Source organism: Phocoena phocoena, chromosome X (assembly GCF_963924675.1).
Source record: "Phocoena phocoena chromosome X, mPhoPho1.1, whole genome shotgun sequence".
In the NCBI taxonomy this organism is placed as follows: Eukaryota; Metazoa; Chordata; class Mammalia; order Artiodactyla; family Phocoenidae; genus Phocoena; species Phocoena phocoena.
The window spans coordinates 66816609-66827404 of record NC_089240.1 but is presented as its reverse complement, the minus strand read 5'-3'; positions in this window follow the sequence as shown (position 1 = coordinate 66827404).

The window sequence follows — 10796 nt, the reverse complement described above, 5'->3', positions numbered from 1 at the left end:
GGAGTGATCTAACCTCATACTTATACATGTATCTGTCCATTTTTCCCAGCACCATTTATTGAAGAGGCTGTCCTTTCCCCACTGTACATTCCTGCCACCTTTATCAAAGATAAGGTTTCAATATGTGCGTGGGTTTTTCTCTGGGCTTTCTATTCTGTTCCATTGATCTATCTTTCTGTTTTTGGGCCAATACCATACTGTCTTGATTACTGTAGCTTTGTAGTATAGTCTGAAGTCAGGGAGCCTGATGCCTCCAGCTCCTTTTTTCGTTCTCAAGATTGTTTTGGCTATTCGGGGTCTTTTCTGTTTCCATAAAAATTGCAAAATTTTTTGTTCTAGTTCTGTGGAAAATGCCAGTGGTAGTTTGATAGGGATTGCATTGAATCTATAGATTGCTTAGAGTAGTAGAGGCATTTTCACAATGTTGATTCTTCCAATCCAAGAACATAGTATATCTCTCCATCTATTTGTATCATCTTTAATTTCTTTCATCAGTGTCTTATAATTTTCTGCTTACAGGTCTTCTGTCCCCTTAGGTAGGTTTATTCCTAGATATTTTATTCTTTTTGTTGCAGTGGTAAATGGGAGTGTTTTCTTGATTTCAATATCAGATTTTTCATCATTAGTATATAGGAATGCCAGAGATTTCTGTGCATTAATTTTGTATCCTGCTACTTTACCAAATTCATTGATTAGCTCTAGTAGTTTTCTGGTAGCATCTTTAGGATTCTCTATGTATAGTATCATGTCATCTGCAAACAGTGACAGCTTTACTTCTTCTTTTCCAACTTGGATTCCTTTTATTTCCTTTACTTCTCTGATTGCTGTGGATAAAACTTCCAACATTATGTTGAATAACAGTGGTGAGAGTGGGCGACCTTGTCTTGTTCCTGATCTTAGTGGAAATGCTTTCAGTTTTTCACCATTGAGGATGATGTTGGCTGTGGGCTTGTCATATATGGCCTTTATTATGTTGAGGAAAGTTCCCTCTATGCCTACTTTCTGCAGGATTTTTATCATAAATGGGTGTTGAATTTTGTCAGTAGCTTTCTCTGCATCTATTGAGATGATCATATGTTTTTTCTACTTCAATTTGTTAATATGGTGTATCACATTGATAGATTTGCATATATTGAAGAATCCTTGCATCCCTGGAATAAACCCTACTTGATCATGGTGTATGATCCTTTTAATGCGCTGTTGGATTCTGTTTGCTAGTATTTTGTTGAGGATTTTTGCGTCTATGTTCATCAGTGATATTAGCCTGTAGTTTTCTTTCTTTGTGACATCCTTGTCTGGTTTTGGTATCAAGGTGATGGTGGCCTCGTAGAAGAAATTTGGGAGTGTTCCTCCCTCTGCTATATTTTGGAAGAGTCTGAGAAGGATAGGTGTTAGCTCTTCTCTAAACGTTTCATAGAATTCGCCTGTGAAGCCATCTGGCCCTGGGCTTTTGTTTGTCGGAAGATTTTTAATCACAGTTTCAATTTCAGTGCTTGTGATTAGTCTGTTCATATTTTCTATTTCTTCCTGATTCAGTCTTGGCAGGTTGTGCATTTCTAAGAATTTGTCCATTTCTTCCAGATTGTCCATTTTATTGGCATAGATTTGCTTGTAGTAATCTCTCTTGGTCTTTTGTATTTCTGCAGTGTCAGTTGTTACTTCTCATTTTTCATTTCTAATTCTATTGATTTGAGTCTTCTCTGTTTTTTTCTTGATGAGTCTCACTAATGGTTTATCTATTTTGTTTATCTTCTCAAAGAACCAGTTTTTAGTTTTATTGATCTTTGCTATTGTTTCCTTCATCTTTTTCATTTATTTCTGATCTGATTTTTATGATTTCTTTCCTTCTGCTAGCTTTGGGGTTTTTTTATTCTTCTTTCTGTAATTTTATTTTTTTTTATTTTTTTTTTTTTTTGCGGTACACGGGCCTCTCACTGTTCTGGCATCTCCCGTTGCGGAGCACAGGCTCCAGACGCGCAGGCTCAGCAGCCATGGCTCATGGGCCCAGCCACTCTGGGGCATGTGGGATCTTCCCGGACGGGGGCACGAACCCGTGTCCCCTGCATCGGCAGGCGGATTCTCAACCACTGCGCCACCAGGGAAGCCCTCTTTCTCTAATTTCTTGAGGTGCAAGGTTAGGTTGTTTATTCGAGATGTTTCCTGCTTCTTAAGGTGGGCTTGTATTGCTATAAATTTCCCCCTTAGAACTGCTTTTTCTGCATCCCATAGGTTTTGGGTCGTCGTGTCTCCATTGTCATTTGTTTCTAGGTATTTTTTTTATTTCCTCTTTGATTTCTTCAGTGATCACTTCATTATTAAGTAGTGTATTGTTTAGCGTCCATGTGTTTGTATTTTTTACAGATCTTTTCCTGTAATTGATATCTAGTCTCATGTCGTTGTGGTCGGAAAAGATACTTGATACAAATTCAATGTTCTTAAATTTACCAAGGCTTGATTTGTGACCCAAAATATGATCTATCCTGGAGAATGTTCCATGAGCACTTGAGAAAAATGTGTGTTCTGTTGTTTTTGGTTGGAGTGTCCTATAAATATCAATTAAGTACATCTTGTTTAATATATCATTTAAAGTTTGTGTTTCCTTATTTATTTTCATTTTGAATGATCTGTCCATGGATGACAGTGGGGTGTTAAAGTCCCCTACTATGTATGGGTTACTGTCGATTTTCCCTTTAATGGCTGTTAGTTTTTGACTTATGTATTGAGGTGCTCCTATGTTGGGTGCATACATATTTATAATTGTTATATCTTCTTCTTGGATTGATCCCTTGATCGTTATGTAGTGTCCTTCTTTGGCTCTTCCAATAGTTCTTATTTTAAAGTCTATTTTGTCTGATATGAGAATTGCTACTCCAGCTTTCTTTTGGTTTCCATTTGCATGGAATATCTTCTCCCATCCCCTTACTTTCAGTCTGTATGTGTCTCTAGGTCTGAAGTGGGTCTCTCGTAGACAGCATATATAAGGGTCTTGTTTTTGTATCCATTCAGCCAATCTGTGTCTTTTGGTGGGAGCATTTAGTCCATTTACATTTAAGGTAATTATTGATATGTATGTTCCTATTCCCATTTTGTAAATTGTTTTGGGTTCGTTATTATAGGTCTGTTCCTTCTGTTGTGTTTCTTGTCTAGAGAACTTCCTTTAGCATTTGTTGTAAAGCTGGTTTTGTGATGCCAAACTCTCTCAGCTTTTGCTTGTCTGTAAAGGTTTTAAATTCTCTATCAAATCTGAATGAGATCCTTGCTGGGTAGAGTAGTCTTGGTTGCAGGTTTTTCTCCTTCATCACTTTCAGTATGTCCTGCCACTCCCTTCTGGCTTGTAGGGTTTCTGCTGAGAGACCAGCTGTTAACCTTTTGGGGATTCTCTTGTGTGTTATTTGTTGCTTTTCCCTTGCTGCTTTTAATATGCTTTCTTTGTATTTAATTTTTGACAGTTTGATTAATATGTGTCTTGGCGTATTTCTCCTTGGATTTATCCTGTATGGGACTCTCTGTGCTTCCTGGACTTGATTAACTATTTCCTTTCCCATATTAGGGAAGTTTTCAACTATAACCTCTTCAAATATTTTCTCAGTCCCTTTCTTTTTGTCTTCTTCTTCTGGAACCCCTATATTTCAAATGTTGGTGAGTTTAATGTTGTCCCAGAGGTCTCTGAGACTGTCCTCAGTTCTTTTCATTCTTTTTTCTTTATTCTGCTCTTCAGTAGTTATTTCCACTATTTTATCTTCCAGGTCACTTATCTGTTCTTCTGCCTCAGTTATTCTGCTACTGATCCCATCTAGAGGACTTTTAATTTCATTTATTGTGTTGTTCATCACTGCTTGTTTCATCTTTATTTCTTCTAGGTCCTTGTTAAATGTTTCTTGCATTTTGTCGATTCTATTTCCAAGATTTTGGATCATCCTTACTATCATTATTCTGAATTCTTTTTCAGGTAGACTGCCTATTTCCTCTTAATTTGTTAGGTCTGGTGGGTTTTTATCTTGCTCCTTTATCTGCTGTGTGTTTTTCTGTCTTCTCATTCTGCTTATCTTAATGTGTTTGGGGTCTCCTTTTTGCAGGCTGCACGTTTGTTGTTCCCGCTGTTTTTGATGTCTGTCTCCAGTGGCTAAGGTTGTTTCAGTGGGTTGTGTAGGCTTCTTGGTGGAGGGGACTAGTGCCTGTGTTGTGGTGGATGAGGCTGGATCTTGTCTCTCTAGTGGGCAGGTTCACATCTGGTGGTGTGTTTTGGGGTGTCTGTGGCCTTATTATGATTTTAGGCAGCGTCACTGCTAATGGGTGGTGTTGTGTTCCTGTTTTGCTAGTTGTTTGGCATAGGTTGTCCAACACTGTAGCTTGCTGGTCGTTGAGTGAAGCTGGGTGCTGGTGTTAAGATGGAGGTCTCTAGGAGATTTTCACCATTTGATATGATGTGGAGCTGGGAGGTCTCTTGTTGACCAGTGTCCTGAAGTTGGCTCTCCTACCTCAGAGGCAGAGCCCTGACTCCTTGCTGGAGCACGAAGCGCCTTTCATCCACGCGGCTCAGAATAAAAGGGAGAAAATTAGAGAGTATTTGTAGACCTATGAAGAAAGAAAGAAAGAAAGAAAGGAGGGAAGGAATGAAGAAAGAAAGAAAGAAGCAAAGAAGGAAAGAAGGCAAGGAGGAAAGAAAGGAGGGAGGGAGGGAGGAAGGAAGGAAGGAAGGAGGGAAGGAAGGAAAAAAGACAGAAAGAAAGAAGATACAGTAAAATAAAATAAAATATAATAAAGTTATTGAATTAAAAAATAATTATTTAGAAAAAAAAAGGGACGGATAGAACCTTAGGACAAATGTTGGAAGCAAAGCTATACAGACAAAATCTTACACAGAAGCATACACATACACCCTCACAAAAAGAGGTAAAGGGGAAAAAATCATACATCTTGCTCTCAGAGACCACCTCCTCAATTTGGGATGATTCGTTGTCTAAAGGAGGGAAGGAAGGAAGGAAGGAAAGAAAAGAAAGAAAGAAAGAAAGAAAGAAAGAAAGAAAGAAAGAAAGAAAGAAAAGTATAATAAAGTTATTAAAATTAAAATAATTATTAAGAAAAAAAAATTTAAAAAAAACATGGACGGATAGAACCCTAGGACAAATGGTGGAAGCAAAACTTTACAGACAAGATCTCACACATAGCATACACATACACATTCACAAAAAGAACAAAAGGGGAAAAATCATAGATCTTGCTCTCTAAGCCCACCTCCTCAATTTGGGATGACTCGTTGTCTATTCATGTATTCCACAGATGCAGGGTACATCAAGTTGATTGTGGAGCTTTAATCCGCTGTTTCTGAGGCTGCTGGGAGAGATTGCCCTTTCTCTTCTTTGTTCTCACAGCTCACAGGGGCTCAGCTTTGCATTCGGCCCTGCCTCTGCGTGTAGGTCGCTGGAGGGCGTCTGTTTTTTGCTCAGACAGGACGGGGTTAAAGGAGCCGCTGATTTGGGGGCTCTGGTGCACTCAGGCTGGGGGTGGGGGTGTCGGGGCACTGCGTGCGGGGCAGGCCTGCGGCGGCAGAGGCCAGCGTGACATTGCACCAGCCTGAGGCCCTCCGTGCGTTCTCCCGGGGAAGTTGTCCCTGGATCCCGGGAACCTGGCAGTGGTGGGCTGCACAGGCTCCCCGGAAGGGGGTTGTGGATAGTGACCTGTGCTCACACACAGGCTTCTTGGTGGCAGCAGCAGCAGCCTTAGCGTCTCCCGCCCGTCCCTGGGGTCCGTGCTTTTAGCCGCGGCTCGCGCCCGTCTCTGGGGTCCGCGCTTTTAGCCACGGATCACGCCCGTCTCTGGAGATCCTTTAAGCAGCGCTCTTAAACCCCTCTCATCGCGCACCAGGAAACAAAGAGGGAAGAAAAAGTCACTTGCCTCTTCGGCAGGTGCAGACTTTTCCCCGGACTCCCTCCCAGCTAGCCGTGGTGCACTAACCCCTTCAGGATATGTTCAAGCCGCCAACCCCAGAAACCGAAACCCGAGCCTCAGCTCGCAGCCCCGCCCGCCCCGGCGATCCTCGGGAATCTCCCCGCTTTGCCCTCCGCACCCCTGTTGCTGTGCACTCCTCCGTGGCTCTGAAGCTCCCCCCTCCGCCTCCCACAGTCTCCGCCCGCGAAGGGGCTTCCTAGTGTGTGGAAACTTTTCCTCCTTCACAGCTCCCTCCCACTGGTGCAGGTGCCGTCCCTATTCTTTTGTCTCTGTTTTTTCTTTTTTTTCTTTTGCCCTAGCCAGGTACGTGGGGGAGTTTCTTGCCTTTTCGGAGGTCTGAGGTCTTCTGCCAGTGTTTAGTAGGTGTTCTGTAGGAGTTGTTCCACGTGTAGATGTATTTCTGGTGTATCTGTGGGGAGGAAGGTGATCTCTCTTCCGCCATCTTCAAGGTCCCCCATGACATGAATAACTTTTAAACCGCAGCCAAATTTACAATAAGTTTAAAGGTGACATTCACACAAGTTAGAGAATACAATGCCAAGAGATCCTAGTGTGTAAAAGAACAGGATCCTAAAGGAAGTTCCATGCTGTGAGATACACTGTTTACCACATTGTGTTGGTAAAATGGCTAATGAAAAAATAAAACAAAAATCCTAGTTGGTACAGTCCCCCAGATGGAACTTCTCCTAAATTTTCACTACCAAGAAATATTTTGAAAAATAGAAAGCCCGCAGAAACACTAAAAGTACAACTGAAGGAAAACCTGATTTTGGAATCTGTGAGGAATTAATATGTGACTAGACACTAGTTGTTCCATCATTTGTCCACTCAGAGCCCAGGATTTGTATCAACCAGAGAAGCAGGCAGTCATTTATCTAAGAGTTGATCTATGAAGCATAGTTATGGATTTCATACCTTGTGTTACTTTTTCCTTCTATCCCTTCACCCACCCCCACATGATTATTGACTGCATTGATTGATTGATTGATTGATTTGCCAGACATTTCTTTAGGCATTAGGTATGTGTACAGTTGTGAGAAAAATAGATATGGACATCACACCTGTTGAGCATCTAGTCTCTTGTGGGGAGAAATACTTTTTTTTCAAAGAATTGTACAATTTTGTTATAAAGAAAAAAATATAGAATGCTTATGAGAGTTTATAATAGAGGGGGCCAATCTTGGACTGTTAATGAAGTCTTAACTGAGAATGCAAAATTTATATTGAGAGATGAAAGATAACTAGTATAAATGAAGTAAATAAAAGAATATTTCAGTTAGAAAAAAGGGGGAGCTAAGTCTCTGAGGAAGGAAGAAGTGTGTTTGTTGGAGAAGGTGAAAGTAAGAGAGCCTGGAGCACACTGAGTAACCAGAATTGTATGAACAGAAGCTGGAAAATTAGAGTCCAGATCATGTGGCACTCTGCCAGGTATGTCAAAAAATGCCATTAAAGTAATAGGAAAACATTGAAGGGTTTTAGTCTGGACCATGGAAAGGAACAGATTGGTGTTTTTAAAAGATCGCTTTGGTTGCAGGACAAAAGGGCAGTAAGACCAGTTAGGAGGCTATTTCAGTAGTCCAGGCCAAAGATGGCAGTAGATTGGACTAGGAAAGTGACAATGATGAAAGAAAGAAAGAGAAGAAATTGAAATATATTTTTGGTATAAAATTAACAGAAAATAGTTATGGATTTGATATGTAGAGTAAGTGGTATCAAAGGGTTTTTTTCATTGATGACTCCAAGGTTTTTGGCTTATACACTTGGATGAAAGGTAATATGACTTGGCCCTGCAGATCCCATAACTTACTCAGGGTAGATAGGGGAAAATTGATACTTGATATGTCACTCAGGGTCTTGACAGAAAATAGATGGCACTTTCAAACAGTATAATGAAAAGGGATTAATAAAGGGCCAATTTATTATGGTGTAAGAAAGATTAATAGAGACCAAGTCTCAATGAATCTCACCAGGACTAGCAACACTGAATAACCCTTATAACCCCCCTAGCTTTGAATATTCAAGGGAAAATAATGATTCCCAGAACCTGGAAAGATTAGCTATAGATGAGAATTTTCTCTGACAGGACCTGTGTCCTTTTACCAGAGGTTAAAAAAATACACAGCCCCTTTGGTAAAAGAACACAGCCAATTTGCCCTTTAATCTCCTGATGGAGTCCCCCATGGGCCAGACTCAGCTATGAGCTAGAAGGAAAAGAGTGCATTGATGCAATCCACAAAGGTTTGCCTCCTGCTTATGAGCAGAATGGGTAAGAGTGAAGAGTAGCTCCGAAGAGCAAGGCAGGAAATATCCAGCAGGGCCAATTCATTTTTCTCCTCAGGATCCACTCTTATTGTTTGTCTAGATAAAATATTCATGTCCTCAACATGGAGAACACACAAATTCCCATCAGCTACCATCTAATTGCATGGTAGTGTCAATTCAATGATATTTCCACTGGAAAATAAAATCTTAGTAACCTCCATTACTCTTTATTTAAGGCAATGGGTGGTGGAAAGGAGGGAAAAAGAAAAAAAGTAAAGCATAGCTTCTTCAGCTCCTGATTTCCTAGCAGCTTATGAGTCCTAAACTGATAATTATAGTTTATCCTTCTACCACAAGAAATTCATTGTCCTCCTTTGCACTCTGTAGCATATTGGCTGGGTATGTTTTGTTTTGTCTGGTGGGATAAAACAAACCTTTATCACTGAAGGATCTGAATCTTTGACAGTCTTATATTTGTTGTAGTTTTTCACTGATTAGGGCTATTTGGCAAGAGAGTAAAAGAGGCACCTCTGTGAATCCACTGAGTTCCAGTAGTGGTGCTCCTTAGCTTTACTGTGTAGCAGAGACCCAGTTTCCCCTCGGAAATCAGAATCAATCATCCCAGCCAACAAGTGATTCTTTCTGTGCCTGCTGTGCCTGCTAGTTCATGGGGCATCTCAAATGGCTAAGAATCAGCCTCAGCTTCCAGTTTAATGAAACTATGACTCTTCCCTGCTGGAAGTGTTCTACCTTGACTAGTAGGAATTTCAATATCATCAAACCCAATATTGTAGTAAAAGGAAGCAAAAATTCCTTTAATACATTGTTAGATATAAGAGTGAGAGGGGAAACATCCACCTCCACCCATTGGTTTCTGGTTACGGGGCACAGGGGATCTTTTATTGACTGCAGCTTTAAAGTTGCTGTCTCTCAACTGGCAGAGTCTCCGAATCTTCAGTATGCCATTCTTTGTATCCAATTTTAAGGATTCAGTTCATCAGATAATATTAATTTACTTTTTTGTTACTTCTTGTTTTGTTTTTTTTTTAACATCTTTATTGGAGTAAAATTGCTTGACAATGGTGTGCTGGTTTCTGCTTTATAACAAAGTGAATCAGTTATACATATACATATGTCCAGATATCTCTTCCCTCTTGCGTCTCTCTCTCTCTCCCACCCTCCTTATCCCACCCCTCTAGGTGGTCACAAAGCACCGAGCTGATCTCCCTGTGCTATGCAGCTGCTTCCCACTAGCTATCAATTTTACGTTTGGTAGTGTATATATGTCCATGCCGCTTTCTCACTTTGTCACAGCTTACCCTTCCCCCTCGCCATATCCTCAAGTCCATTCTCTAGTAGATCTGTGACTTTATTCCTATCTTACCCCAAGGTTCTTCATGACATTTTTTTCCCTTAAATTCCATATATATGTGTTAGCATACGGTATTTGTCTTTCTCTTTCTGACTGACTTCACTCTGTAAGACAAACTCTAGGTCCATCCACCTCACCAGAAATAACTCAATTTCATTTCTTTTAATGGCTGAGTAATATTCCATTGTATATATGTGCCACATCTTCTTTATCCATTCATCTATTGATGGACACTTAGGTTACGTCCATGTCCTGGCTATTGTAAATAGAGCTGGCATGAATATTTTGGTACATGATTCTTTTTGAATTATGGTTTTCTCAGGGTATATGCCCAGGAGTGGGATTGCTGGGTCATATGGTAGTTCTATTTTTAGTTTTTTAAGGAACCTCCATACTGTTCTCCATAGTGGCTGTATCAATTTACATTACCACCAGCAGTGCAAGAGGGTTCCCTTTTCTCCACACCCTCTCCAGCATTTATTGTTTGTAGATTTTTCGATGATGGCCATTCTGACTGGTGTGAGAAGATATCTCACTGTAGTTTTGATTTGCATTTCTCTAATGATTAATGAGGTTGAGCATTCTTTCATGTGTTTATTGGCAATCTATATATCTTCTCTGGAGAACTGTCTCTAGGTCTTCTGCCCATTTTTGGGTTGGGTTGTTTGTTTTTTTTTTTTTTTATATTGAGCTGCATGAGCTGCTTGTAAATTTTGGAGATTAATCCTTTGTCAGTTACATCATTTGCAAATATTTTCTCCCATTGAGGGTTGTCTTTTTGTCTTGTTTATGATTTCCTTTGCTGCACCAAAGCTTTTAACTTTCATTAGGTCCCATTTTTTAATTTTTGTTTTTCTTTCCATTTCTCTAGGAGGTGTGTCAGAAAGGATCTTGCTGTGATTTATGTCATAGAGTGTTCTGCCTATGTTTTCCTCTAAGAGTTTGACAGTGTCTGGCCCTACATTTAGGTCTTTAATCCATTTGGAGTTTATTCTTGTGTATGGTGTTAGGGAGTGTTATAATTTCATTCCTTTACATGTAGCTGTCCAGTTTTCCCAGCACCACTTCTTGAAGAGGCTGTCTTTTCTCCATTGTGTATTCTTGCCTCCTTTATCAAAGATAAGGTCACCATACCTGCATGGGTTTATCTCTGGGATTTCTATTCTTTTCCATTGATCTATATTTCTGTTTTTGCACCAGTACAATACTGTCT